Source organism: Lagenorhynchus albirostris, chromosome 20 (assembly GCF_949774975.1).
Source record: "Lagenorhynchus albirostris chromosome 20, mLagAlb1.1, whole genome shotgun sequence".
Lineage (NCBI taxonomy): Eukaryota > Metazoa > Chordata > Mammalia > Artiodactyla > Delphinidae > Lagenorhynchus > Lagenorhynchus albirostris.
In genome coordinates, this window is record NC_083114.1 from 41,510,416 (window position 1) to 41,533,716 (window position 23,301).

Sequence of the window (23,301 nt, forward strand, 5' to 3'; positions counted from 1 at the left end):
GGGGGTGGCGGGACCGGGTTTGATTCCTGGTCGGGGTTACCGGGAGCTGCGGCGCGGCCACAAAAATAGAACAAAAAACAAAAACAGATATCTGAAATACCACTTCAACACGTAATTAATACGGAGCTATTTGACAGTTTTTAATACCAAGCCTTTGCGATCCCGTGTGTATTTCACACTTAACAGCACATATGGGTTAGGAGGAACCACCTTCCTAGCGCTCCCTAGCTGCGAGTGGCTAGTGGCTGTGACAGCGCAGGTCAACAGAATGGGGATGAGAGTGGAGGGAAACGAGTGAGGCGCTTGCCTTGGCCAAAAAATTTCAGGGAGCACCAAAAACCCAGTAATCAAAATAAATCTCTCGATTATCTTAGGATCCAGGCAAGATGCACTGTATCAAAATATTCCTTATCTTGATTGCTGAAGAGCGTTTCGGGGCGGCACTCCCTTAAATGTTTCGCCCGCCCGCCCCGAAGACTAGTTTCTCACTGGCCTCACCTAGTCCTGGCCCCGGATAATAATACTGATACCCACCCCGCGGAGTTACGGGGAGAATCAAATGAGTTAATACACACGGAGCGCTCGGCAGAGGGGCGGGCACTGGGAAGGGCTCAGGCAGCACCCGCCATCAGGCTTTCCCTGCGGCAGGGTGAAACGACCCCATTGGGTTTCAGTCCTGCATCAGTGATACCTTCTAAGAGCTCTTCTGAGATCCAGTGAAAGAAATAGAAACTCCCCAACTAAAGTGAAGCTCTGTTAGGAAGGGGGATGGAAAAGGTTTACGCTGCCTGGGCAGCCTGCGGCCTTTGCCACAGAGAAGCGTTGCCGCTGCGAAACTTCATCCCCACTTTGCCAGAGGCCTTAATTTATTTACGGGCCTTGATGCCCAGAGCGTCCCTGGCAGTCACTCTCCTCTCTGGTGTCCTGCCACCCCAGGCCAGATCTTCCCCTCTTCACCCCTGGATCGGGCCAGGACCCTCCTAAGCGCTTCTCCGATTCAGTCTGTTTTGCACACCTTTTGTTCACTCAGCAAACGTTTACTGTGCACCTCCTACAGGCCGGGCCCTGGCCTAGTGCTGGGACACAGAGGTTAAGTGCTTGCTGATGAGGGTCGCCGCCCTCAAGGATCTCAGATTTCAGTGGCGGAGATACAGGACCGCCCCCAACGAGTGGTGAATGGTGGACTCGAAGTCTGGGGTGGGATGAAACACAAAGGAGGGCCGCAATCATCCTGGGGTGGGGTGGGGTGCGGTGCGGTGCGGTGCGGTGCGGAAGAGCCCATGAGGAAGGCTTGCTGGGGCAGCTGAAGCCGAAGCGGAGCCCAGAGGCTCTGCGTAACAATTAGACAGGTGAGGAGGAGGTGGAGGGAAAGGAGGTCTCAGGCAGAGGAAGCTTTCTGTAGGAAGCCCGGGATCTGGGTTCATTCGTAGAAGCACCGACCGACGCAGGCGCTTGAGTTGGAGAGAATCCCTCCAGCTGCTCAGCCCGGCCCTCTGCGTCCACACACCTCCTCCCTTCCCCACTGTGGGCCATCCGCCTTCCGCCTGGCAGGGAGATTACCCCACCGGCCCTGGGAAGCCCCCACTCTAGACCTTCCGCTCCCCGGACTCAGAATGAGCGCCCCATCCGACCCTACGAAGCGGAGGCCTATTTAACACATTGCAGTCTGGACGTTTCCAGCGAAAGTGTCTTGCGACCTCGTCTTCAGGAAAACTCTCAGCCAACGGCTCCTCCCACAGGCCCCTCTAGCCGCCCACCCCGAATCCCCTACGGTTCGGCCTTTTGTCTCCGCTCGCATTGATGCCAAAGAGGAGCTCCCCCGCAGCAGCCCAGAGGATAAGGTCAGCCCGCCGGAGCCACGCCCCCTTGGGCGGGAGGGGGCGGGGCATGCAAATATAAAATGGCGCTCCAGCCCGAGAACGACGAAGCTACAACAGATCCAGAATTCCTCTTCTACAATGTAGAGAATAAAAACTCTGCACGAGAGTGTGGTGTGGTGCCACCCACAGTACTGTCACCGAAGCAAAGGAAGTGAGACCTCGAGTGAGCAGTGACAGGGGTCACACTGAGTCCAACATGGATGCGAGGAGGACGGTGACAGGGATGGCAGGCTGTTGGGTATCGCTTCTCGGCCTTTTGGCTAAGATCAAGTGTAGTATCTGTTCTTATCAGTTTAATATCTGATACGTTCTCTACCCGAGAACATCATATTAAACGGATTTTTGGATCGCGGAGTCGGGGTGGGAGCTTGCTCCCCCCGCTCCACGCATCGACCTGGTATTGCAGTATTTCCAGGACTGGTGCACCCCTCGCGGGGAGATAATTGAGGTTTAAAAAGTAAGAGCCGTGTGTCGTGTGTCGCTGTGCGCTCCTTTAGCGAAGCTTTTTCTGTCGGACTGGACCAGAGCTTTTTCCCTTCTCGATAGTGTTTTTAAAATCTTTTGCGTCTGTTTTTCTTGTAGATTTGTCTGTATAGATACGTTGTATGTGCAGAAAAAGGAGCAAGTTCAGTTGGGTAGAGGAAAGAACCGCTGTGACTGAGAGAGCTCTCTCACAGTTTCCCATTCTTCAGCGTTGGGAGGGCCTTCGTACTGGTTGGCGGAAGGACCCACGACCACAAGGTGACTGCCCTGTGTGCTTTGGCTGTTTTCGCATTCACCTTGCTGTCTCTCTCCTTCTGTTAGGTAACTGAACGTCCCTTTCTCCATTTTTCTCTCATTTTCCCCCAATTTTAAACCGTGTTCTTGCGCTAAGAATTTCTTCTCTTTTCTGCCTTCTCTCGAAGTGCAGCTTTGTGCTTTTGCTCAAACTTGGCGTCCTCTGGAGGACATAGTTTCTGCCCCACAGTCTTCTCAGGGGGCCTCTCTCCCACATTCCCCCGTCTGTGGAAACTAGGAAAGGAGCGGAGAGGGTATCCAAGCTTCGTCTTGAGGCTCCCAGACCGTTTCCACGTCACCCTCAAAGCAGAAAGAAAACAGTAGCTTGAGTCTTCTGTTCTTCCGTCTCTACTTCCCCCGACTTCTTTTGGTGCCTCCAGCATTACTTCTGTCCTAGTGTTTCCTGATGTCGATATCCACAGGCAGGGCTTCCCTGGTGGCGCAGTGGTTGAGAGTCCGCCTGCCGATGCGGGGGACACGGGTTCGTGCCCCGGTCCGGGAAGATCCCACATGCCGTGGAGCGGCTGGGCCCGTGAGCCATGGCCGCTGAGCCTGCACATCCGGAGCTCCTGGGCCACCACAGTGAGAGGCCCGCGTACCGCGGGAAAAAAAAAAAAAAAAAAAAATCCACAGGCAGAAAAGGACCGAGCGCGAGGGCAGCTCCCGCTGAGAGCCACGAGGATCCACCCGGAATGGAGGTTTAAATGATGGGCTTTCCGGGCTTCTCTGGTGGCCCAGTGGTTAACAATCCGCCTGCCAGTGCAGGGGACACGGGTTCGAGCCCTGGTCCAGGAAGATCCCACAGGCCGCGGAGCAACTAAGCCCGTGTGCCACAACTACTGAGCCTGCGTGCTGCAGCTACTGCAGCCCGCACGCCTAGAGCCCGCAACAAGAGAAGCCACCGCAATGAGAAGCCCGCGCACCGCAACGAACAGTAACCCCCGCTCGCCGCAACGAGAGCAAGGCCCCGAGCAGCAACGACGATCCAACGCAGCCAAAAATAAATAAATTTATATTTAAAAAAAAAAAAAGTGATGGGCTTTTCACTTAGGTGTGTGTGTTGGTTGTACTGTATACAGCTGACTGACAAGGAGAGGTCAGTGCCACTGAAGGAGTTTTATTACTTACAGTTCCCAAGAGAAGAGGGCACGCCACACCCTGCAGCGAGCCACATAGGGACTCGGCCTGGCCTGCTCGGTTGGGAGGCAGGAGAGGAGAGTATATGGCCTTTATCGTCCTGGGGAGGGGAGGGGAGGGTGGGGAGAATGGGCAGAGGCATCAAGGTAGGCCAGTTTGAGCAAGGTTCGGATTGGACCATTAGAATAGCATTCGGTGAGCTTTGGGCTACAGGGCTGTTCTCTAGTTGTGAGGTACCGGGCCCTGGGGTCAGAGAGGGCAGGGGAAATACTAGCTGGAGTGTGAGAGTAACTAGAGGAGGCAGTTGCAGATACGGGTGTTGGAAGATTGCTTTGCACGTGAACAGCAGGCTCCCAAAGCAAGTAGGTTGCACTTCTAGGAATTAGTTAGTCCTGCGAGGGGCAGTCTCTTCCAGGCCAGCAGGCCCTCAAGACGTCAAAGCATCGTAAATTATAGAAAAACTTAAAACATGATTAATCCAGTGGATGATCATTTTACTTGAACTTTCCAGTCTCGGGATTACCTAGGGGTAGAGGGTGGAAAGGCCAAGAGGGCGCTAGGAGAAGCATTCGACATACACCTCTCCTACCAAGGCATCCCCCCCGCAGCACGAGATCAGATTCCAATGAACAGTATGCAATGGGGTTTATTCATTCAAGAAATATTGATTGAGGGACTTCCCTGGTGGCGCCGTGGTTAAGAATCCACCTGCCAATGCAGGGGACACGGGTTCGAGCCCTGGTCCGGGAAGATCCCACATGCCGCGGAGCAGCTAAGCCCGAGTGCCACAACTACTGAAGCCCGCGCGCCTACACAACAAGAGAAGCCACCGCAATGAGAAGTCCGCGCGCGGCAACGAAGAGTAGCCCCCGCTCGCCGCAACTAGAGAAAGCCCGCACGCAGCAACGAAGACCGAACACAGCCAACAATAAATAAATAAATAGATAGATAGATAGATATTTAAAAAGAAGAAGAACAAGAACAAGAAGACCTAGAGGAAGATTTAGGAAATTATTTTATAAATCCTTTCGACTCAAAATCTGAATATTTTTTAAATTGATAAATATGATGATATAAAAAGAACTTTCCATGAAACCTTTAAGCAATGGAATCATCGCCTTAAGTAAAGCCAAAGCCAGATCTCCAACAGGAGAAAATGTTCACCGCTTCCATTACAGACAAAGCGCCAGTCCCCTGAATGTGTAAATTGCAGATCCACGCCCTTAGGATAAAGCCCAACCGAGAATCCAGGAGGAAAAGGGCCGAAGACCCCCAACAAGGAGTTAGTTCACGGAGAGAAAATAAAGGCGTCTCTGCAACAGGAGAGGACGCTCAACCTTATTTACCCAAGATTAGAAAACTGCAAATCCAAACTACGCCGAGGTACCATTTTCACCTGTGAGATCGACCCCTCCCCCCTTTCCCCACCCCGCACCAAAAAAGCATTCGCAGGTTTGATGCCACGTGGGGTTGTTGGCGAGGCTGGGGCAAGAGGCGGTGCCGGGGAACGCCTGCCGTGCTCTTCCCGTCACCGTCCGTGATCTCCCGAGCTTCAAGGCTCCGTTTCAGTGAAGATGGCTGGGACCGCGACGGCCCTGCACCACCGTGAGGGCACAAGGGCACGCGACCGGCCTCCACAGAGCGCCGTGCACGGGGGCCGGGCGCGATTCGCAGGCCCTTCAGTCCGTGCACGTCGATTTGCGCAAACTCCGCGGGAGTGAATCACGCTGCGAAAACGGAGATGCTAAGTTACTGATTTGCGACGGGCACTGTTGCATTCCAACGACTGTCACCCAGGGCATCCCTTCTCAGGACGACCCGTCCCCCCAGGGGACCCGAACCGTCGGGCAGAAACCGGGCGGGAGAACACCGACGCGAGCAGACCGGCCCCGAGCAAGGAGGGGCGAGGGGGTGTGGTGGTGGTGGTGGCGGTGGCGGCTGAAGAGCCGCCTTTAATCATGGCGTGTGTCGGGCACTGGCTAAGCGTGGAGGAGGCACTCTTACTCATTGAACGGTTGTTGAATGTGCCGTGCGTGTTGGGGGGGGAAGAGCGGTGGACAAAAGGCAAGTTCTTGATTGCTGGGGCTCGAACCGTGACAGCTGCTACCGTGTCAGCGCTCCCCTCGCATTCTCCGGCTGCCGCCCCTGTCTCTGGTCTGCGGCGGGACGTGCACCGGCCAGGAGGCCAGGAGGCGGGCTCCGGGTCTGGCCTGGGCTCCGGGTGCGAGGAGCCGGTCCGGAGGGTGGAGTCCGCCCGCGGCAGCCGCGCGTCCCCGGGCGACAGAAGGCGGAGCATGCAGATTAGAAACGGCTGTTCGGCGCGGGAAGGACGGGACAATCAAGTACACAGACTTTCTCCTCACAAAGGTAGAGAACAGAAAGTCTGCACAGGAGTCTAGTGCTAGCACTGTGGACGAGGCAAAAGGAGGCAGACGAGGCGTGAGGATGAGGGCGCTCACCGTGGCTTGAATAGGGATGAAGGGAAGAGGGCAACGGCCAGAGGCGGAGAGGTGGTATCGCTTCTCGGCCTTTTGGCTAAGATCAAGTGTAGTATCTGTTCTTATCAGTTTAATATCTGATACGTCCTCTATCCGAGGACAATATATTAAATGGATTTTTGGAGCTAGGAGTCGGAATAGGAGCTTGCTCCGTCCGCTCCACGCATCGACCTGGTATTGCAGTATCTCCGGGAACGGTGCACCTCCCCTTACGGGGACTAAACTACTGGTTGAAAAAAGATAGATGCTGTTTTCCGGATTACTGTAGCGCGGGTGTTGTCCGTTCCCGTGCAGTGGCGGGGGAGGCTGTATGAGCTTTGGTTTGTGACATCAGCTCGGTTCCTGCAGTTCTTCGAAGGCCCGCTTCCCCCCCCCCCCCCCCCGCACCGTGTTTCTTAAGCTGGCGGTTCCGACTTGTTGTGGAGGGGCGGGGCGCGGCGCGGCGGGCGCAAGTTCTCTGATCCAGTCTTTGTGTTTCACGTGTTGGGGAAAAAAAGGGCTCCTTCTGTCGCCTGCCTTGCGGCGGAGAGGGGAAAACTCCTGGCCCTGGATCTTGACTGGTTTTTCAAGTGGAGGCACGGAGCACTAACGTCGCCCCAGCACCGGGGAAGGGAGAGGAGGCAGAGAGAAACTTCAGGGGTGTAGGATCTTCTCCTACCCTGGCCCAGTTGCCCACCGTGCGGTAGGCTCTGCCGCCCTACGCCAGATGGAGGCAAGTACGCGTTCCTCGTATTTGACCGCAACGTCGGTGTTCGGGCCTAGAAACAGGCGCTGTTTGGAGAGGCAGTACTTTTAATACCTTCGTTTTGGGAAGACCCACCTCCTCATGTGAAATGGGTCGTTTAATCCCACCGGTGCAGACGGGGGCCAGGTACATCAAAAACCGCTTTTACAGGGGTCACGGAAAACAAAAAGGTGACTGGAAGCGCGAGAAAAACAGCCCCGAACACCCTTTCCTCCTCCTTAAGTGCCTTGTTTTTTTCTTTCCCCTCTGCGGGGGAAACCGCTCTCTAACACCCCAGAGCTGTGCCATTGTTGCGGAGCGCGCGCGCCTTTCCGGCTCGCCCAGCACCGCGGTAGGCACCGGTCTCGTTCCAACTGCAGCTCCAAAGGGGCGCCCTGGGGCCTAAATTAGAGCTCCCCTGCTACAGCCGGTGGTGGTCCCCCGTCCTTCCAACCCACCCCTCCCCGCGCCGGACCACGTGCGTCTGAGCCCCACTCGGTCGCCCCGGGGGGGGAAGCTGAGGCTTCCATCGACAGGCTGGATCCACCCCTGGCCGTCCTCCGTTCCTGTCTCCGATCCGCAGGGTCGTAGGTCCCCGTACTACACGTACGAGCGCAAGGGATACAAGAGAACCGCTCCATGGATCTCCGTCGAAGGCTGGCCACGTGGGCCAGGTCTTCGGTTTGTACACCCCGGTCGCGGGCGCTCTTCCCTCTCACGCGGCACGCGGCGAGACTGTTACCCGGGCCTGTGTCAGCAGAGTAAGTGCGACGCCCTTGCACTACTAGTACGCACGACGGTGGCCAATCAGAGCCTGGCCCCGCGGTAAGGTGGGCACACCAGTGGCAGAACGAGGCCCCAGCCGCAGCCCCGAAAAGCGCAGGCTGCTGGGTCTACGGGCCCCCTCACCGGGCGGAGAAAAACGCTCGCTCTGCGGCACGCCACCTCACCCAGCGAGGCTGGGGCGGCACAGGCCCCAGCCGGACGAGTAAGAATCAGCAACGAAGCTGAAATGAAGCGGGGCGGAACCGCTTCTCCCGACGTCTCCACCCCCAACGCAGACCTGGATGATGCTTGCGGAGCAATCGCTTGCTTACCGTGTTAGACCCTTGCGGGTGGCCGCTAAGCAAATTCTGAGAATAACCGTCCAGCACGCCACAGAAAAATGCGTAGAAGCGGGCAAAGAAGCAGAACGCAGGAGCAACCACCCGTGACAACAGAAAAACATGCGGAAACGCGAACGCAGTGGCCAACACGTGGACGCTGGACATACACATCACAGTAGCGCGAAGCGCCAGCTACGCATCAGCCCCGTTTTCCTTCTTTTTCCACAGCTTAGTTTCTCCCCAGAGGGAGGTGCACCGTTCCTGGAAGTACTGCAATACCAGGTCGATGCGTGGAGTGGACGGAGCAAGCTCCTATTCCAACTCCCTGCTCCAAAAATCCATTTAATATATTGTCCTCGGATAGAGGACGTATCAGATATTAAACTGATAAGAACAGATACTACACTTGATCTTAGCCAAAAGGCCGAGAAGCGATACCGTTGCCAGCTCCTTCGCCAGCACACCCCTCTTCTCCCTCGCCTTTCAGCTCACGGTGACGAAACTCATCCTCAAACGAAAGCCCGCCCTCTTCCCTAGACTTCACGGCGTCCTATTGCCACAACTTGTAACACGTACCTAGTTTGTCAGATCCTTTAAACTTATTGGGGGCTTTTAGGCTTTCTATTCTCCCATGCCTCCCCCGGACAAACTGCCAAGCAATTTGCATGCCCCGCCCACAAGCGCGCACGTTTCCTGCTCCCCGTGTGCGCCCTCTCGCGGTGGAACCGAAACAAGCGAGTACCCGGAAAGTTCCTTCCGCCTGCTTTGCCGGGAAACGCCCAGAGCGAGAGAGACGCACAGAGTTCTACCAAGTTTTGTTTTCCAGCATTTCTTTTGCTTCTCATTTTTTTCCCCCAAACATACAGCTACCTTGAAAGAGTCTTACAAGTGGACACCCACCCACCACCTAACGTCGTCTTACTGTTGTACGGACGCATACGCACATGCGTTGGCTATGTTTAAGTTCTAAGGTCAATTTTTAATAACGTCGTTTCCCACAGTCCTTTATTTTCCCTTCTATCAGTTATTCACAAAAAGACTTAAATATAAGGAAAAACAAGACGAAACAAAGCAGGTCCTTCTTGTGTCAGGGCCTACTGGGTCCCGGAGAGCAAATGTGCCTATTTTTCCCTGGATACTGAGAGATAAGGGGAGCCCCATCAGCCTGGCTGTGTTTTTTGCCACCTACGGTCAGTTCAGTGGCACAGGTGCAGCCCAGAGTGGTTAGGAGGTGGAGGTCGGCCGCGTGAGTCTCACAGCGCGGGCACGGGGCGAGGCAGCCAAGGGGGGGTGGGGGAATCTTCGTGCGGGGGAAGTTGTCTGGATGAGGGGTGGGGGTGAAGGGACGCTGAAAGGTGTGCCGACAAAACAATGAATCAATAGTCAATCTAAGAAGGAAACGGGAAATTTTCTTCGAGCCCACCTGAGGGTTATAACCGGGGAGACGGTCTTTCCGAAAGCTCTGAGGACCGTTGCGAAGAGGTAATGTACTTTTCTCCCCCGCCCCACCCCCGGGCCGCGTGGCTTGCGGGATTGTGGGATTTGGGATCTTAGTTCCCCCACCATGGATTGAACCCGGGCCCTCCGCGGTGAGAGCGTCGAGTCTTACCCACTGGACCGCCAGGGAAGTCCCACGTGATACTTTCTGTTTTTAATTGAAGTATAGTTGATTTACAATGTTTCAGGTGTACAGCAAATTGATTCAGATATATTTATTTGCTTTTTATTATATATTCTTCAGATATATAATATATATTCCTTTTCAGATATACATACACGCTGCATATATTATATAGTATCATATAGTCTTTTCAGATTCTTTTCCATTATAGGTTACTACAAGATATTGAATATAGTTCCCTGTGTTATACGGGAGGTCCTTGTTGTTTCACTCTTTTATGTATAGCAGTGTGTATCTCTTAATACCGAATTCCAAATTTATCCCTCTCCTCCTCACTTTCCCCTTTGGTAACCATAAGTATATGTGATTTTAGGGAAGGGGTAAGTGCAATCAAGCACACATCTTGGTAAAAGGCTACAGCTACTCAGAAGGAACAGATACCTTAGGTAAGGGTTTTAGTGCTTTTCTAAGTCTGGGAAGCATGCAAGAAACTGGGTGCATAAAATTTTCTCTTGCAGATATCTAACTCTCTGAGGTCTGGTTCTGTCAGTTTCCTCCTCATCCTGATCTCCACCCTGAATCCCTTTCGGGGTGGGTGGGAGGTAGGTCAGCAACTATAGAGACTAATGACTTGATCCTTGTAGAACTGGATGGTGGGTAATTCTTTATTTTACAGTCCCTTCCCTTTCGGTCTTAATTTCCACCAGGGCCAAGGGGGCATTTCGTAACCAAGCTGTGCCACTCGCTAAGAATGCTCGTTCCCAGGTCAGGTGAGGGTTTCGTTGATAGGCCACTCAATGTGCTATTGGTGGACTAGGCCCTGTTAACAATAACCAAAAGCCTCTGGACTGCCTGTCTTACTAGCCTGTTATGGTCCAGGAAACAGTGCCCTCTTGTCGCTCCTTCCCTCATCTAGAGGTACACTATCGCATTCATTGCTCTTATAGAACTGGGTATTCGATCTATCATTGCAAGTCCCCAAGTCATCGTTATTTCTGATCTCAGATGGCCGCCAGGGAAGTCCCAAAACAAGAAAAATTTAAACAAAGCTTTTTTCCTCTGTTCATTTGTGCCTCCTCCCTCCCCTCTAGTGTGCATTGCGCACCTATGTTATGCATGAACAGACCTCCCTAAGAGCAGAAATACTTCCTGGACCATAAAGATCCATATTTTTTTTGTCCTTCTGGCACTAGCCAGATAACTCCTTAGAAGATAACATTCCTTCCTCTATCATTTCAGGGGTCAGGACTGTAAGGTCGGATCTTAACAAACGGCACCGCGAAACAGAGGAAAGCTACAAGTGAGCTTTATTAGGGAGCGCTCCCGGGCGAGGTTCACTGGTCCGAGAGAAAGGGGCCAGAGAAGTCGCGTCCAGTACTGGATGAGGGGTATTTTTATTGGGGTAAAAGCAGAAGGCGGCTTGCAAGGGGAGGGGGTGGTTTGCTATACAGGGTAATTCCTTATTTGGTGAGGATACAGCAAATTCCTTATTTGGTGAGGGCCAGGTGTTGGTTGGTCTGTTGTGGGGCGTAAGCCCATTTTCCCTTCCCGTCAGCCCCATTGTTTTCTGGGCAGGAAGTTAGAGTCTCTTGTTGATTCCCATAACAGGTGAGGTCGTTATGTGCCGATGCCTCTCCTTCCTCATACTGGTCGATGTTTTCTCTTATCCCCCGGGCCTCCTTTCACCCGGGCCAACAGACCTTACAAGGATAACCCACCACTCACCTTGTATGTGCACACACCCTCGGTGAACTTTATGTAAAATGCCAATTAATCATTTCCCTCAAAGATAACAATTGCTGCAGGGACTTCCCTGGTGGTCCAGTGGTTAAGGATCCTGCTCCCAATGCAGGGGGTTGGGTTCAATTCCTGGTCAGGGAACTAGATCCCACATGCATGCCGCAACTAAGAAGTCCACATGCTGCAACAAAGATCCTGAGTGCTGCAACTAAGACCCAGTGCAGCCAAAATAAATAAATATTAAAAAAAAATTTTCTTGCCTTAAAATATGAATTTTATTTCATCAGGTGGCAGGTACCAAAGGGTAGCTGAGGGAGGGAGAGGGGGAGGGAGAGGAAGGAGGGAGGGGGAGGGAAGGAGGAAGGTGATTGGAGAGTGTGATGCTAGAAGCAGAGGGGTTAAAGCACTTGGTAAAGACTAGATCTAGGGGGCTTCCCTTCCCTTCCCTGGTGGCGCGGCGGTTAAGAATCTGCCTGCCAATGCAGGGGACATGGGTTCGAGCCCTGGTCCGGGAAGATCCCACATGCCGCGGAGCAACTAAGCCCGTGCGCCACAACTACTGAGCCTGCACTCTAGAGCCCGCCAGCCGCAACTACTGAGCCCGTGTGTCACAACTACTGAAGCCCACGTGCCTAGAGCCCGTGCTCCGCAACAAGTCACTGCAACTAGAGAAAGCCCCCACACAGCAACAAAGACCCAATGCAGCCTAAAATAAAATAAAATAATTTAAAAATTTAAGAAAAGACTAGATTTAGAGTTAGACCAGGCGAGTGAGTGAGGGGAGGGAGGAGGCACAAATGAACAGAGGAAAAAAGCTTTGTTTAAATTTTTCTTGTTTTGGGACTTCCCTGGCGGCCATCTGAGATCAGAAATAACGATGACTTGGGGACTTGCAATGATAGATCGAATACCCAGTTCTATAAGAGCAATGAATGCGATAGTGTACCTCTAGATGAGGGAAGGAGCGACAAGAGGGCACTGTTTCCTGGACCATAACAGGCTAGTAAGACAGGCAGTCCAGAGGCTTTTGGTTATTGTTAACAGGGCCTAGTCCACCAATAGCACATTGAGTGGCCTATCAACGAAACCCTCACCTGACCTGGGAACGAGCATTCTTAGCGAGTGGCACAGCTTGGTTACGAAATGCCCCCTTGGCCCTGGTGGAAATTAAGACCGAAAGGGAAGGGACTGTAAAATAAAGAATTACCCACCATCCAGTTCTACAAGGATCAAGTCATTAGTCTCTATAGTTGCTGACCTACCTCCCACCCACCCCGAAAGGGATTCAGGGTGGAGATCAGGATGAGGAGGAAACTGACAGAACCAGACCTCAGAGAGTTAGATATCTGCAAGAGAAAATTTTATGCACCCAGTTTCTTGCATGCTTCCCAGACTTAGAAAAGCACTAAAACCCTTACCTAAGGTATCTGTTCCTTCTGAGTAGCTGTAGCCTTTTACCAAGATGTGTGCTTGATTGCACTTACCCCTTCCCTAAAATCACATATACTTATGGTTACCAAAGGGGAAAGTGAGGAGGAGAGGGATAAATTTGGAATTCGGTATTAAGAGATACACACTGCTATACATAAAAGAGTGAAACAACAAGGACCTCCCGTATAACACAGGGAACTATATTCAATATCTTGTAGTAACCTATAATGGAAAAGAATCTGAAAAGACTATATGATACTATATAATATATGCAGCGTGTATGTATATCTGAAAAGGAATATATATTATATATCTGAAGAATATATAATAAAAAGCAAATAAATATATCTGAATCAATTTGCTGTACACCTGAAACATTGTAAATCAACTATACTTCAATTAAAAACAGAAAGTATCACGTGGGACTTCCCTGGCGGTCCAGTGGGTAAGACTCGACGCTCTCACCGCGGAGGGCCCGGGTTCAATCCATGGTGGGGGAACTAAGATCCCAAATCCCACAATCCCGCAAGCCACGCGGCCCGGGGGTGGGGCGGGGGAGAAAAGTACATTACCTCTTCGCAACGGTCCTCAGAGCTTTCGGAAAGACCGTCTCCCCGGTTATAACCCTCAGGTGGGCTCGAAGAAAATTTCCCGTTTCCTTCTTAGATTGACTATTGATTCATTGTTTTGTCGGCACACCTTTCAGCGTCCCTTCACCCCCACCCCTCATCCAGACAACTTCCCCCGCACGAAGATTCCCCCACCCCCCCTTGGCTGCCTCGCCCCGTGCCCGCGCTGTGAGACTCACGCGGCCGACCTCCACCTCCTAACCACTCTGGGCTGCACCTGTGCCACTGAACTGACCGTAGGTGGCAAAAAACACAGCCAGGCTGATGGGGCTCCCCTTATCTCTCAGTATCCAGGGAAAAATAGGCACATTTGCTCTCCGGGACCCAGTAGGCCCTGACACAAGAAGGACCTGCTTTGTTTCGTCTTGTTTTTCCTTATATTTAAGTCTTTTTGTGAATAACTGATAGAAGGGAAAATAAAGGACTGTGGGAAACGACGTTATTAAAAATTGACCTTAGAACTTAAACATAGCCAACGCATGTGCGTATGCGTCCGTACAACAGTAAGACGACGTTAGGTGGTGGGTGGGTGTCCACTTGTAAGACTCTTTCAAGGTAGCTGTATGTTTGGGGGAAAAAAATGAGAAGCAAAAGAAATGCTGGAAAACAAAACTTGGTAGAACTCTGTGCGTCTCTCTCGCTCTGGGCGTTTCCCGGCAAAGCAGGCGGAAGGAACTTTCCGGGTACTCGCTTGTTTCGGTTCCACCGCGAGAGGGCGCACACGGGGAGCAGGAAACGTGCGCGCTTGTGGGCGGGGCATGCAAATTGCTTGGCAGTTTGTCCGGGGGAGGCATGGGAGAATAGAAAGCCTAAAAGCCCCCAATAAGTTTAAAGGATCTGACAAACTAGGTACGTGTTACAAGTTGTGGCAATAGGACGCCGTGAAGTCTAGGGAAGAGGGCGGGCTTTCGTTTGAGGATGAGTTTCGTCACCGTGAGCTGAAAGGCGAGGGAGAAGAGGGGTGTGCTGGCGAAGGAGCTGGCAACGGTATCGCTTCTCGGCCTTTTGGCTAAGATCAAGTGTAGTATCTGTTCTTATCAGTTTAATATCTGATACGTCCTCTATCCGAGGACAATATATTAAATGGATTTTTGGAGCAGGGAGTTGGAATAGGAGCTTGCTCCGTCCACTCCACGCATCGACCTGGTATTGCAGTACTTCCAGGAACGGTGCACCTCCCTCTGGGGAGAAACTAAGCTGTGGAAAAAGAAGGAAAACGGGGCTGATGCGTAGCTGGCGCTTCGCGCTACTGTGATGTGTATGTCCAGCGTCCACGTGTTGGCCACTGCGTTCGCGTTTCCGCATGTTTTTCTGTTGTCACGGGTGGTTGCTCCTGCGTTCTGCTTCTTTGCCCGCTTCTACGCATTTTTCTGTGGCGTGCTGGACGGTTATTCTCAGAATTTGCTTAGCGGCCACCCGCAAGGGTCTAACACGGTAAGCAAGCGATTGCTCCGCAAGCATCATCCAGGTCTGCGTTGGGGGTGGAGACGTCGGGAGAAGCGGTTCCGCCCCGCTTCATTTCAGCTTCGTTGCTGATTCTTACTCGTCCGGCTGGGGCCTGTGCCGCCCCAGCCTCGCTGGGTGAGGTGGCGTGCCGCAGAGCGAGCGTTTTTCTCCGCCCGGTGAGGGGGCCCGTAGACCCAGCAGCCTGCGCTTTTCGGGGCTGCGGCTGGGGCCTCGTTCTGCCACTGGTGTGCCCACCTTACCGCGGGGCCAGGCTCTGATTGGCCACCGTCGTGCGTACTAGTAGTGCAAGGGCGTCGCACTTACTCTGCTGACACAGGCCCGGGTAACAGTCTCGCCGCGTGCCGCGTGAGAGGGAAGAGCGCCCGCGACCGGGGTGTACAAACCGAAGACCTGGCCCACGTGGCCAGCCTTCGACGGAGATCCATGGAGCGGTTCTCTTGTATCCCTTGCGCTCGTACGTGTAGTACGGGGACCTACGACCCTGCGGATCGGAGACAGGAACGGAGGACGGCCAGGGGTGGATCCAGCCTGTCGATGGAAGCCTCAGCTTCCCCCCCCGGGGCGACCGAGTGGGGCTCAGACGCACGTGGTCCGGCGCGGGGAGGGGTGGGTTGGAAGGACGGGGGACCACCACCGGCTGTAGCAGGGGAGCTCTAATTTAGGCCCCAGGGCGCCCCTTTGGAGCTGCAGTTGGAACGAGACCGGTGCCTACCGCGGTGCTGGGCGAGCCGGAAAGGCGCGCGCGCTCCGCAACAATGGCACAGCTCTGGGGTGTTAGAGAGCGGTTTCCCCCGCAGAGGGGAAAGAAAAAAACAAGGCACTTAAGGAGGAGGAAAGGGTGTTCGGGGCTGTTTTTCTCGCGCTTCCAGTCACCTTTTTGTTTTCCGTGACCCCTGTAAAAGCGGTTTTTGATGTACCTGGCCCCCGTCTGCACCGGTGGGATTAAACGACCCATTTCACATGAGGAGGTGGGTCTTCCCAAAACGAAGGTATTAAAAGTACTGCCTCTCCAAACAGCGCCTGTTTCTAGGCCCGAACACCGACGTTGCGGTCAAATACGAGGAACGCGTACTTGCCTCCATCTGGCGTAGGGCGGCAGAGCCTACCGCACGGTGGGCAACTGGGCCAGGGTAGGAGAAGATCCTACACCCCTGAAGTTTCTCTCTGCCTCCTCTCCCTTCCCCGGTGCTGGGGCGACGTTAGTGCTCCGTGCCTCCACTTGAAAAACCAGTCAAGATCCAGGGCCAGGAGTTTTCCCCTCTCCGCCGCAAGGCAGGCGACAGAAGGAGCCCTTTTTTTCCCCAACACGTGAAACACAAAGACTGGATCAGAGAACTTGCGCCCGCCGCGCCGCGCCCCGCCCCTCCACAACAAGTCGGAACCGCCAGCTTAAGAAACACGGTGCGGGGGGGGGGGGGGGGGGAAGCGGGCCTTCGAAGAACTGCAGGAACCGAGCTGATGTCACAAACCAAAGCTCATACAGCCTCCCCCGCCACTGCACGGGAACGGACAACACCCGCGCTACAGTAATCCGGAAAACAGCATCTATCTTTTTTCAACCAGTAGTTTAGTCCCCGTAAGGGGAGGTGCACCGTTCCCGGAGATACTGCAATACCAGGTCGATGCGTGGAGCGGACGGAGCAAGCTCCTATTCCGACTCCTAGCTCCAAAAACCCATTTAATATATTGTCCTCGGATAGAGGACGTATCAGATATTAAACTGATAAGAACAGATACTACACTTGATCTTAGCCAAAAGGCCGAGAAGCGATACCACCTCTCCGCCTCTGGCCGTTGCCCTCTTCCCTTCATCCCTATTCAAGCCACGGTGAGCGCCCTCATCCTCACGCCTCGTCTGCCTCCTTTTGCCTCGTCCACAGTGCTAGCACTAGACTCCTGTGCAGACTTTCTGTTCTCTACCTTTGTGAGGAGAAAGTCTGTGTACTTGATTGTCCCGTCCTTCCCGCGCCGAACAGCCGTTTCTAATCTGCATGCTCCGCCTTCTGTCGCCCGGGGACGCGCGGCTGCCGCGGGCGGACTCCACCCTCCGGACCGGCTCCTCGCACCCGGAGCCCAGGCCAGACCCGGAGCCCGCCTCCTGGCCTCCTGGCCGGTGCACGTCCCGCCGCAGACCAGAGACAGGGGCGGCAGCCGGAGAATGCGAGGGGAGCGCTGACACGGTAGCAGCTGTCACGGTTCGAGCCCCAGCAATCAAGAACTTGCCTTTTGTCCACCGCTCTTCCCCCCCCAACACGCACGGCACATTCAACAACCGTTCAATGAGTAAGAGTGCCTCCTCCACGCTTAGCCAGTGCCCGACACACGCCATGATTAAAGGCGGCTCTTCAGCCGCCACCGCCACCACCACCACCACACCCCCTCGCCCCTCCTTGCTCGGGGCCGGTCTGCTCGCGTCGGTGTTCTCCCGCCCGGTTTCTGCCCGACGGTTCGGGTCCCCTGGGGGGACGGGTCGTCCTGAGAAGGGATGCCCTGGGTGACAGTCGTTGGAATGCAACAGTGCCCGTCGCAAATCAGTAACTTAGCATCTCCGTTTTCGCAGCGTGATTCACTCCCGCGGAGTTTGCGCAAATCGACGTGCACGGACTGAAGGGCCTGCGAATCGCGCCCGGCCCCCGTGCACGGCGCTCTGTGGAGGCCGGTCGCGTGCCCTTGTGCCCTCACGGTGGTGCAGGGCCGTCGCGGTCCCAGCCATCTTCACTGAAACGGAGCCTTGAAGCTCGGGAGATCACGGACGGTGACGGGAAGAGCACGGCAGGCGTTCCCCGGCACCGCCTCTTGCCCCAGCCTCGCCAACAACCCCACGTGGCATCAAACCTGCGAATGCTTTTTTGGTGCGGGGTGGGGAAAGGGGGGAGGGGTCGATCTCACAGGTGAAAATGGTACCTCGGCGTAGTTTGGATTTGCAGTTTTCTAATCTTGGGTAAATAAGGTTGAGCGTCCTCTCCTGTTGCAGAGACGCCTTTATTTTCTCTCCGTGAACTAACTCCTTGTTGGGGGTCTTCGGCCCTTTTCCTCCTGGATTCTCGGTTGGGCTTTATCCTAAGGGCGTGGATCTGCAATTTACACATTCAGGGGACTGGCGCTTTGTCTGTAATGGAAGCGGTGAACATTTTCTCCTGTTGGAGATCTGGCTTTGGCTTTACTTAAGGCGATGATTCCATTGCTTAAAGGTTTCATGGAAAGTTCTTTTTATATCATCATATTTATCAATTTAAAAAATATTCAGATTTTGAGTCGAAAGGATTTATAAAATAATTTCCTAAATCTTCCTCTAGGTCTTCTTGTTCTTGTTCTTCTTCTTTTTAAATATCTATCTATCTATCTATTTATTTATTTATTGTTGGCTGTGTTCGGTCTTCGTTGCTGCGTGCGGGCTTTCTCTAGTTGCGGCGAGCGGGGGCTACTCTTCGTTGCCGCGCGCGGACTTCTCATTGCGGTGGCTTCTCTTGTTGTGTAGGCGCGCGGGCTTCAGTAGTTGTGGCACTCGGGCTTAGCTGCTCCGCGGCATGTGGGATCTTCCCGGACCAGGGCTCGAACCCGTGTCCCCTGCATTGGCAGGTGGATTCTTAACCACGGCGCCACCAGGGAAGTCCCTCAATCAATATTTCTTGAATGAATAAACCCCATTGCATACTGTTCATTGGAATCTGATCTCGTGCTGCGGGGGGGATGCCTTGGTAGGAGAGGTGTATGTCGAATGCTTCTCCTAGCGCCCTCTTGGCCTTTCCACCCTCTACCCCTAGGTAATCCCGAGACTGGAAAGTTCAAGTAAAATGATCATCCACTGGATTAATCATGTTTTAAGTTTTTCTATAATTTACGATGCTTTGACGTCTTGAGGGCCTGCTGGCCTGGAAGAGACTGCCCCTCGCAGGACTAACTAATTCCTAGAAGTGCAACCTACTTGCTTTGGGAGCCTGCTGTTCACGTGCAAAGCAATCTTCCAACACCCGTATCTGCAACTGCCTCCTCTAGTTACTCTCACACTCCAGCTAGTATTTCCCCTGCCCTCTCTGACCCCAGGGCCCGGTACCTCACAACTAGAGAACAGCCCTGTAGCCCAAAGCTCACCGAATGCTATTCTAATGGTCCAATCCGAACCTTGCTCAAACTGGCCTACCTTGATGCCTCTGCCCATTCTCCCCACCCTCCCCTCCCCTCCCCAGGACGATAAAGGCCATATACTCTCCTCTCCTGCCTCCCAACCGAGCAGGCCAGGCCGAGTCCCTATGTGGCTCGCTGCAGGGTGTGGCGTGCCCTCTTCTCTTGGGAACTGTAAGTAATAAAACTCCTTCAGTGGCACTGACCTCTCCTTGTCAGTCAGCTGTATACAGTACAACCAACACACACACCTAAGTGAAAAGCCCATCACTTTTTTTTTTTTTAAATATAAATTTATTTATTTTTGGCTGCGTTGGATCGTCGTTGCTGCTCGGGGCCTTGCTCTCGTTGCGGCGAGCGGGGGTTACTGTTCGTTGCGGTGCGCGGGCTTCTCATTGCGGTGGCTTCTCTTGTTGCGGGCTCTAGGCGTGCGGGCTGCAGTAGCTGCAGCACGCAGGCTCAGTAGTTGTGGCACACGGGCTTAGTTGCTCCGCGGCCTGTGGGATCTTCCTGGACCAGGGCTCGAACCCGTGTCCCCTGCACTGGCAGGCGGATTGTTAACCACTGGGCCACCAGAGAAGCCCGGAAAGCCCATCATTTAAACCTCCATTCCGGGTGGATCCTCGTGGCTCTCAGCGGGAGCTGCCCTCGCGCTCGGTCCTTTTCTGCCTGTGGATTTTTTTTTTTTTTTTTTTTTCCCGCGGTACGCGGGCCTCTCACTGTGGTGGCCCAGGAGCTCCGGATGTGCAGGCTCAGCGGCCATGGCTCACGGGCCCAGCCGCTCCACGGCATGTGGGATCTTCCCGGACCGGGGCACGAACCCGTGTCCCCCGCATCGGCAGGCGGACTCTCAACCACTGCGCCACCAGGGAAGCCCTGCCTGTGGATATCGACATCAGGAAACACTAGGACAGAAGTAATGCTGGAGGCACCAAAAGAAGTCGGGGGAAGTAGAGACGGAAGAACAGAAGACTCAAGCTACTGTTTTCTTTCTGCTTTGAGGGTGACGTGGAAACGGTCTGGGAGCCTCAAGACGAAGCTTGGATACCCTCTCCGCTCCTTTCCTAGTTTCCACAGACGGGGGAATGTGGGAGAGAGGCCCCCTGAGAAGACTGTGGGGCAGAAACTATGTCCTCCAGAGGACGCCAAGTTTGAGCAAAAGCACAAAGCTGCACTTCGAGAGAAGGCAGAAAAGAGAAGAAATTCTTAGCGCAAGAACACGGTTTAAAATTGGGGGAAAATGAGAGAAAAATGGAGAAAGGGACGTTCAGTTACCTAACAGAAGGAGAGAGACAGCAAGGTGAATGCGAAAACAGCCAAAGCACACAGGGCAGTCACCTTGTGGTCGTGGGTCCTTCCGCCAACCAGTACGAAGGCCCTCCCAACGCTGAAGAATGGGAAACTGTGAGAGAGCTCTCTCAGTCACAGCGGTTCTTTCCTCTACCCAACTGAACTTGCTCCTTTTTCTGCACATACAACGTATCTATACAGACAAATCTACAAGAAAAACAGACGCAAAAGATTTTAAAAACACTATCGAGAAGGGAAAAAGCTCTGGTCCAGTCCGACAGAAAAAGCTTCGCTAAAGGAGCGCACAGCGACACACGACACACGGCTCTTACTTTTTAAACCTCAATTATCTCCCCGCGAGGGGTGCACCAGTCCTGGAAATACTGCAATACCAGGTCGATGCGTGGAGCGGGCGGAGCAAGCTCCCACCCCGACTCCGCGATCCAAAAATCCGTTTAATATGATGTTCTCGGGTAGAGAACGTATCAGATATTAAACTGATAAGAACAGATACTACACTTGATCTTAGCCAAAAGGCCGAGAAGCGATACCCAACAGCCTGCCATCCCTGTCACCGTCCTCCTCGCATCCATGTTGGACTCAGTGTGACCCCTGTCACTGCTCACTCGAGGTCTCACTTCCTTTGCTTCGGTGACAGTACTGTGGGTGGCACCACACCACACTCTCGTGCAGAGTTTTTATTCTCTACATTGTAGAAGAGGAATTCTGGATCTGTTGTAGCTTCGTCGTTCTCGGGCTGGAGCGCCATTTTATATTTGCATGCCCCGCCCCCTCCCGCCCAAGGGGGCGTGGCTCCGGCGGGCTGACCTTATCCTCTGGGCTGCTGCGGGGGAGCTCCTCTTTGGCATCAATGCGAGCGGAGACAAAAGGCCGAACCGTAGGGGATTCGGGGTGGGCGGCTAGAGGGGCCTGTGGGAGGAGCCGTTGGCTGAGAGTTTTCCTGAAGACGAGGTCGCAAGACACTTTCGCTGGAAACGTCCAGACTGCAATGTGTTAAATAGGCCTCCGCTTCGTAGGGTCGGATGGGGCGCTCATTCTGAGTCCGGGGAGCGGAAGGTCTAGAGTGGGGGCTTCCCAGGGCCGGTGGGGTAATCTCCCTGCCAGGCGGAAGGCGGATGGCCCACAGTGGGGAAGGGAGGAGGTGTGTGGACGCAGAGGGCCGGGCTGAGCAGCTGGAGGGATTCTCTCCAACTCAAGCGCCTGCGTCGGTCGGTGCTTCTACGAATGAACCCAGATCCCGGGCTTCCTACAGAAAGCTTCCTCTGCCTGAGACCTCCTTTCCCTCCACCTCCTCCTCACCTGTCTAATTGTTACGCAGAGCCTCTGGGCTCCGCTTCGGCTTCAGCTGCCCCAGCAAGCCTTCCTCATGGGCTCTTCCGCACCGCACCGCACCGCACCGCACCCCACCCCACCCCAGGATGATTGCGGCCCTCCTTTGTGTTTCATCCCACCCCAGACTTCGAGTCCACCATTCACCACTCGTTGGGGGCGGTCCTGTATCTCCGCCACTGAAATCTGAGATCCTTGAGGGCGGCGACCCTCATCAGCAAGCACTTAACCTCTGTGTCCCAGCACTAGGCCAGGGCCCGGCCTGTAGGAGGTGCACAGTAAACGTTTGCTGAGTGAACAAAAGGTGTGCAAAACAGACTGAATCGGAGAAGCGCTTAGGAGGGTCCTGGCCCGATCCAGGGGTGAAGAGGGGAAGATCTGGCCTGGGGTGGCAGGACACCAGAGAGGAGAGTGACTGCCAGGGACGCTCTGGGCATCAAGGCCCGTAAATAAATTAAGGCCTCTGGCAAAGTGGGGATGAAGTTTCGCAGCGGCAACGCTTCTCTGTGGCAAAGGCCGCAGGCTGCCCAGGCAGCGTAAACCTTTTCCATCCCCCTTCCTAACAGAGCTTCACTTTAGTTGGGGAGTTTCTATTTCTTTCACTGGATCTCAGAAGAGCTCTTAGAAGGTATCACTGATGCAGGACTGAAACCCAATGGGGTCGTTTCACCCTGCCGCAGGGAAAGCCTGATGGCGGGTGCTGCCTGAGCCCTTCCCAGTGCCCGCCCCTCTGCCGAGCGCTCCGTGTGTATTAACTCATTTGATTCTCCCCGTAACTCCGCGGGGTGGGTATCAGTATTATTATCCGGGGCCAGGACTAGGTGAGGCCAGTGAGAAACTAGTCTTCGGGGCGGGCGGGCGAAACATTTAAGGGAGTGCCGCCCCGAAACGCTCTTCAGCAATCAAGATAAGGAATATTTTGATACAGTGCATCTTGCCTGGATCCTAAGATAATCGAGAGATTTATTTTGATTACTGGGTTTTTGGTGCTCCCTGAAATTTTTTGGCCAAGGCAAGCGCCTCACTCGTTTCCCTCCACTCTCATCCCCATTCTGTTGACCTGCGCTGTCACAGCCACTAGCCACTCGCAGCTAGGGAGCGCTAGGAAGGTGGTTCCTCCTAACCCATATGTGCTGTTAAGTGTGAAATACACACGGGATCGCAAAGGCTTGGTATTAAAAACTGTCAAATAGCTCCGTATTAATTACGTGTTGAAGTGGTATTTCAGATATCTGTTTTTGTTTTTTGTTCTATTTTTGTGGCCGCGCCGCAGCTCCCGGTAACCCCGACCAGGAATCAAACCCGGTCCCGCCACCCCCACCCCCACCCCCACCCCCACCCCCATTCTTATCCTCCCGCCCGGGCCCGCTGGCTGCCCTGACCGGGACAGTCTGGTCAGCTTCCAGGTCAGGAGGCCAACATGAGCGTTGCATCAAGGAGTTCCAGTCCAGAGGCCGAGAAACCTTTCGTGGGGCTCAGATCTACTCACCGACGGTTTGTTAGTGCCTCCGTGTGTGAGCCAGGCACTG

General features: G+C 54.0%; 6 non-coding genes across 6 annotated transcripts; 3 read left to right on the forward strand and 3 right to left on the reverse strand.

Moving 5' to 3' along the window:
• The first annotated feature begins 2,120 nt into the window (after positions 1-2,120).
• Positions 2,121-2,311, forward strand: LOC132512383 (U2 spliceosomal RNA). The gene has a single exon (XR_009538114.1). It is a non-coding gene; the product is annotated as a U2 spliceosomal RNA (small nuclear RNA).
• Positions 2,312-6,309: 3,998 nt separating this feature from the next.
• LOC132512379 (U2 spliceosomal RNA) lies at positions 6,310-6,500 on the forward strand. The gene has a single exon (XR_009538110.1). It is a non-coding gene; the product is annotated as a U2 spliceosomal RNA (small nuclear RNA).
• Positions 6,501-8,367: 1,867 nt separating this feature from the next.
• On the reverse strand, positions 8,368-8,558 carry LOC132512377 (U2 spliceosomal RNA). Its single transcript, XR_009538108.1, has one exon. It is a non-coding gene; the product is annotated as a U2 spliceosomal RNA (small nuclear RNA).
• Positions 8,559-14,532: 5,974 nt separating this feature from the next.
• On the forward strand, positions 14,533-14,723 carry LOC132512378 (U2 spliceosomal RNA). The gene has a single exon (XR_009538109.1). It is a non-coding gene; the product is annotated as a U2 spliceosomal RNA (small nuclear RNA).
• Positions 14,724-16,591: 1,868 nt separating this feature from the next.
• On the reverse strand, positions 16,592-16,782 carry LOC132512381 (U2 spliceosomal RNA). Its single transcript, XR_009538112.1, has one exon. It is a non-coding gene; the product is annotated as a U2 spliceosomal RNA (small nuclear RNA).
• Positions 16,783-20,780: 3,998 nt separating this feature from the next.
• On the reverse strand, positions 20,781-20,971 carry LOC132512382 (U2 spliceosomal RNA). The gene has a single exon (XR_009538113.1). It is a non-coding gene; the product is annotated as a U2 spliceosomal RNA (small nuclear RNA).
• Positions 20,972-23,301: the final 2,330 nt, after the last annotated feature.